The sequence below is a fragment of the Ixodes scapularis genome, unplaced genomic scaffold, assembly GCF_016920785.2.
Source record: "Ixodes scapularis isolate PalLabHiFi unplaced genomic scaffold, ASM1692078v2 PGA_scaffold6__148_contigs__length_123643588, whole genome shotgun sequence".
NCBI classification, from domain to species: domain Eukaryota; kingdom Metazoa; phylum Arthropoda; class Arachnida; order Ixodida; family Ixodidae; genus Ixodes; species Ixodes scapularis.
The window spans coordinates 70021940-70028154 of record NW_024609881.1 but is presented as its reverse complement, the minus strand read 5'-3'; the positions used below and the strand labels follow the sequence as shown (position 1 = coordinate 70028154).

The window sequence follows — 6215 nt, the reverse complement described above, 5'->3', positions numbered from 1 at the left end:
CTCTTAAAGATTGTTACTGTTTTCTTTAACACATTGATTCCGTTTATCAAACAAGATATACAGATCAAATTTCAATTCTGCTACGCAGCACAGAATAACTTTGGTTAAACCATATCAGCAAAAGTGCGAGAAGTGCAGTGCAGCATGTCACCTGACACTCAAAACACGAAGGAGCAGAAATTGTACGATACAATACCAGAGGTAACTTAAAGCCGGGGTCACGCTGCTTATACATCATACAAAATACATTCTGCAGACATGTTCCAATGCGAGTCACCGCGACATCCGTGCTTTGTATGCCACGTGACAAAGTAACCTCTTGATTGGTTACCTCGTGGCGTACGAAGCGCGGATGTCGAGGCGACTCGTTTCGGAACATGTCTGCAGAATGTATTTTGTATGAAGTATAAGCAGCGTGACCCCGACTTAAGGGGGACTATGCCCCTGCATTTTAAGCGGGCCACCGTCCCTCCGAATTTAAAGAAGAAAATATCTAAAAACTGCCCCGCTTAATTAAGGAACTCTGACCTCAAATTTAAGGGAGACGCCGCCTCGCTTACTTTAAGAGGGGTGGTGTCTCACTTAATTAAGAGGGAGCATCTCCATGTAATATTAAGAGGTCTGTCGCCCCCCTTAAAGTTAAGTGGGAAAAAATCGAAGAAATGTCCCTCTTACTAAGTGGGACCGGGCTTAGAGTGTACAGACTTAAGGCCGGTTCTCACATGCAGCGAAGCGCTGATGTAGCGCTCCTCACGTGCCATCAGCTACTTATCGTATGCCATGAGCAACAGTTTTGACGGTGCGATACAAAGCTGGTGAACGCTGTCGTCAGCACGCGCTTAGCGCGAGGTTAGCGCTATGCTTGTAGCGCTCCGCTGCGTGTGTGAACGGGTCTTTACCGTGCAGATAATATTTCGTCAAGTGCTGCACACAAAAAGCTGCCTACAATGTGTCATGTTCCATGTGTTGGAGTTTTAGAACTCTAGCTAGTGTTACACTTTTTGTTTTGGACTGACTATTATAAAAGTCGGGTTCCATTCGTCAGCTTGAATTTCTCGGTAACATTTCGCCTCGCAAGAATTGCTTTGGCCACCCTTTTGGCCCAAGAAACTAATTTTTGCGAAACGTACCCGAGGTGTAAAGGTTACGTAATATAACTCTTATTGCAAAAATGGAAATGATGCAGAAATCAGCCAATATTAATTATCACATAATTATTTAGGCATGCAGCAGAAAAAAAAAAACGAAATATAAAAAACGGCAACAGAGATAATGGTTCAAGATACTTAGGTCGAAGTGTTCAGTCAAAAAGGACAGGCGCGTGCACTAAGATGACTAATTTTTTAAACCGATGACTTTATGGGAGATACTTTCCAGAGATTTCGTCCTCGTCCCTTGGCATCACGGCGCGCGCTAGGAAAATGGATAAACCTTTTCTCTCTAAACTCTCGCCGCGAGGAGAGGGTAGTCGAAAATTCCCGTAAGCCATGCCGCACGCAGAGCGTGAAGAAAGCAGCCCAGGTGTCCCGCCAAGGATGGCGCAACGAAGGGAGATTCATAGTGTCGTCTGTTTGAAATACTTGCTTTCCAACATTACTCGCGTTATGCGAAATCCCACTATGGCAGTATCCAGTTATCACGCGTAATATTGGATAGTTTAACAATCTTCCACCGCGCTTACTCACTTCATGGATCACTGGTGGCAGCATACACGACGCCGACCACGACGGCTATGAGAATTAACCACGTCGCACCTCCGTCCCCAGGTGCGTAAAAGCGCCATTCCATCCGCATTGCGCGATCGTGCTACAGGTGCCGCTTTCGTTTCTTCGCATATTGTGGGCGAAGAATACGATTTTCTTCACCAAATGTATACATAGCTGTATTCTGATAGTGACTCGCGAGCGATGATGCATTCACAAGTTTGTGCAAGGCAAATTTAAATTTGCCTCTCGAGATGTCGGGAACAGATAACTTAAGAAACGCTAGGAATGGCCAGAAGTGTACTTGTTCGATTTTATATTTTTCACCAAGAAACTGAAAAGTAATGCCAACAGTAACGTCAATACTTCCGTTGTTACTCCAGAAAAAGTAACAGAACTTCAGTTGCGAGTTACACTTAAAAAAGAAAGTTACTCGTTACCGTTAAATGTTATCAAATAGTAACGAAGTTATCTGTAGCGCATTACAAGATGCGCGTTACTACCCCAAACTCGGTTGAACCAAGACAACCTAGACAACCAATGTATGCGCCCCCCCCCCCCCCCCCCCTCCCTCCCCCTCCGTTCCCATAGGTCATCCCAAGTAAATCCAAACGTCGAACCGCCCCGAGGCGTTGACGTCGAAAAAAGTTGGGGATGGGCGTCGAAATTACGAGTTTGTTTATATTATGGTTTATATTAGAAATACCGTGTCAACTTAGCAGATATCGATCTAAGTCGGATTGGATACTGTAGCGGGCGTAAAAGGCTTTCAGCACACTTATTTCATTTGCGCCCCTTGATGAAATAACCCTCTTACACAAACGGCATCCGAACAATGAAATCTGTTCAAAACGGCCGACAGCAAATGTTTTCATTCGCTGTAAGAAAACATCGGCTTCGGAAATATTATGCCAACACAAAAAACGCATAAAAACAGGCTGGCTTATTGAATACAGAACAAATTCATAGTCTGTCCCCTTTCATCTAGGTGAGAAGAGTTCGCTCTCGCTTCTGACAAAGAAAACTTTGCTATCGCACACGGCCATAGCACTGCTGAACTGAACCTCCAAAGAGCGTGATGGACCGTAATTCTCTTCTGCTTTGCATCATTTTAACATGCTGGACATCAAAATGTCGGAGCCGCTCACTCGTTCCTTTAAACACAAACATTAACGTTGACATCATCTGCTTGAGGGAAACACACGGCACAGACTGGATCGTTTCCTACTTCCGCAGAAACTTCAAGACTCGAAACTGGTGCGGCAACTGGCCCCAGTACTTTGACCTCCTCAACGCAAGTGCGGTTTACGATCAAGAAACGTTGGTCGTCTTGCCGAGTCATATTCTGAGGCGAGGCATTCTGCGTCTGATCACTTCAAAGATTTATAACTTTCCTCTGACCACGTGGATCATAATCGACAATCACTGGAATCCTCTCGAGGACGTGGCATCATCGCACGAACTTTTCTGCAGAGCAGTCGTCGTCCGGCAGCACACCGCCTCCATCGCTAAAGATCGCTTTTCGAACTGCAAGTCACGGCGCACGATTAACAAGAGGGAGCTTCTGCGGGACCTTTTGCTGCAAAGGAAGCGATCATCCGAATGGACTAGATTATCCTCTAGGCCACTGAAAGTGGGATGCACGTCTGACGGTGGGCCCATATGATTCCATGACTGTGGTCAGGAGTCTTCTGGGGGTCTTGAACGTCAGCTACGAGATGGTCAAAGTCGGAGATCACAACTGGGTGTTTAACCTTTTGTGGAAGCGGATCGACGTCTTGGACGAGAACATTATCTTCTCGGAGTACCGGCGATCTCACATCTTCTATCCGGCCTTCCTGTTCGACAATCACGCGGTGTACTATGTCGGAGGAAAGGCCACTTGGCAGAAACCCATGCACCTGAATTCTTCTCTTGCCGAGTTTCTAGCTCTACTCTTGGCCGCCGCGGTTGTTTGCCTCGTGTGTTTTTGCTGCATCAACTATCGCGACCGCAGGCCTCTTGGATCTGACATCGGATCCATCGGCATGGTTTTCGTGGCTTCGGTGCTCTCTTTCCCTTACCCCGTTCCCAGTTCATTTGAGAGATCAAATTTTGGTCGCACTGTCCTCTTTTACTGGATACTGGGCGGCAGTTCCTTGGCTATATTCTTCCAGGGTCTCCTGACGTCGAGCGTAACTCACGGCGTCTCCTGGGAAGCGGACGACACGCAAGACAAGTTGGTCCCGAACCTTGTGGCTGGAACTGTGTCGGTGTGCGTGCAACGGTTCCTCATCCACGAGTCCCTGCTCGAGCAGAGAGTGAACGACTCGGACTTCTTGGGACATATGGCAAGGGCCTTCAGGCGCAACACGACCATTGCGGGAACCGTCGACGAATGCCTCGACCAAGCGGTAAGAAGGACCCACGTGTTTTTCACGCATGTCCGCCATCCCGCTGAGCTACAGAAGTACGGGAGGAAGATCGTTCGCGGAAAAGAGACCATGGTGCCATCGTTCGGCAGCACTCCCGTCAGGAAGGACTTCCCGCTGAGGCACGAGTTCGCAGCGATGTATCGAAGGCTCGATGAGACCGGTCACAGGCCGTCCGAATTACATTTTAAGGGATGGAATCGGTCAACATCCGAAGAGTCGGCGGTTCCTTTGGATGTGCGACGATTCATCAACTTGTACCTGGCAGGGTGCGTCGCTGCGGCTATCGTTCTTGCACTTGAGTGGTTGACGTCGCTGACCTACATTTGATGGGATGTTGTCAGATTTCATTTATTTGTTTAATTGTTATTTAGGCAAAGCACCTTCTGGCATTACATTACTAAAGAAATTACAAAAAATAAAATAAAAATCTGATGATATTCGAGTGGAAATATAATTAAATAAAACTCATCGGGATCAACTGAGCACGTGCACTCTTCCTCTCCGGAAATGTCACTGAAGGTTGTGCCCGACATAGGCCACAATGTTGGAAACGAAAGTGAACTAACATTTTAATACTTGTTTCACGATATAAACCAAGATCTGAGTTTTTCAGTTATAAATTAACGCCCGTATAAAAGAGGCTAAAACCATTTATGAATAAACACTAAATATTATAAACAAGATAAAACATCTCGAGATGCATATCCGTTGCTTGGAGCTACTGTCACGTGATTTTGTGAGTTGAGGTCACGGCGCTTGTCACATTTACACTCAAACACACACACACATATTCAACCAGTATCACAGGTGTTGGTTTGCAATATTACTTTAATAAAGCCTTACTAGTTAAAAAGTGAATGTTTTCTTGGCAAAATATGTTGATAGAAATGCTTTCCTGCTTCAGTTCTGTCAAATAATTCTTAGCAAATTGGTTTAGTAAAACATAAACTGCTAATGGCTAGTCTTGCATATTAGCCCGCGCACTTTGTGAAGTGATCAACGCGCACGGATACATTATTCGGTAAAAAACGTAGAGGTTGCACGGGGAATACATGTTCTTGGAATATAGCATCAGATGACACTATTCTCGGTGGTGCTGGGGTGCATCCGACTATAACATTTATTTCGAAAGCGTCACCTTAATCTACCTCTTCTTGAAAGGCTTTGCTGAAGCATAAGAAATCTCTGCACTTTTCTAGTTCTCGTTTGTCAATGTTAGTCAAAGGATCACACAAGATGCGTGTAGTATATTTTTGACAGGGCACTCATTCGAACTGCACGACAGTTTCCGGTGGCCAGGCTCTTTCAACAACCGTTGACCGGTTCTCTTTAACGTTTATCTGGTGTACATGCAATTAAACAAAACATGTTGTTTTTTTTTTTGTGGAAGGGGAGGTGGGTTGCGGAAAAAAAAGGGGGTTGGGAGGGAGCGAATTTGAGAAATGTGTAATTCTTTTTTTTATCATAATACATGTTGTATTTAAGTTAATTTTACTAATTCCTAAAACACACAAATTTGGCGGTAGTCTTCTTATGAGAATTAAATGAAGTCGAAATAAATATTCACATTCATTCTGAGCACTCTTAAACGCATTGACTCTGAGTACTCTTGTAGTTACGATCACTGTTCAAGCGTACGGAAGCTTCTCGTCACATAAAAGCGGCGACTGCAAAGAGTGGCTTTAGCAGTGTAGGTGCTTACTACCCCTGTTCTTAGCCGTCCTTTTGCGTACCCTATACCAAGTGCACACCGAAATACACTAAAAGCAATGGCGTGAGTTGGTGTACATCTGTATAGTACTGTTCGTGTGTCCTTTGCGGAATAACGCAATAAATAAGTTATGAGAACGAAGGTGCATTGTTTTCATCGTTGATTAACAGAAAGTACAAAAGAACCTACAAGCACAAGCGAACATCTTTGGTAAGTAATCCCCCTTAGCCGCAGTGTGGCACTTGGGTGCCTTATTATATTACCTCAATGATTATATTTTCCAATCTTCGGCAAAGTGCAATCACCACAACGCGGCGTTGCATTTGTCAGTAATCGTGCTATCGAGACACGCATTTCGCACAAGTCGCTTCGCTTTATTTTTAATGA

At 45.0% G+C, this 6215-nt stretch overlaps 1 pseudogene; it reads left to right on the top strand.

Annotated features, from left to right (window-relative positions):
- Window positions 1-2781: 2781 nt before the first annotated feature.
- Window positions 2782-4477, top strand: LOC115317799 (annotated as a pseudogene).
- The last annotated feature ends 1738 nt before the right edge of the window (window positions 4478-6215 follow it).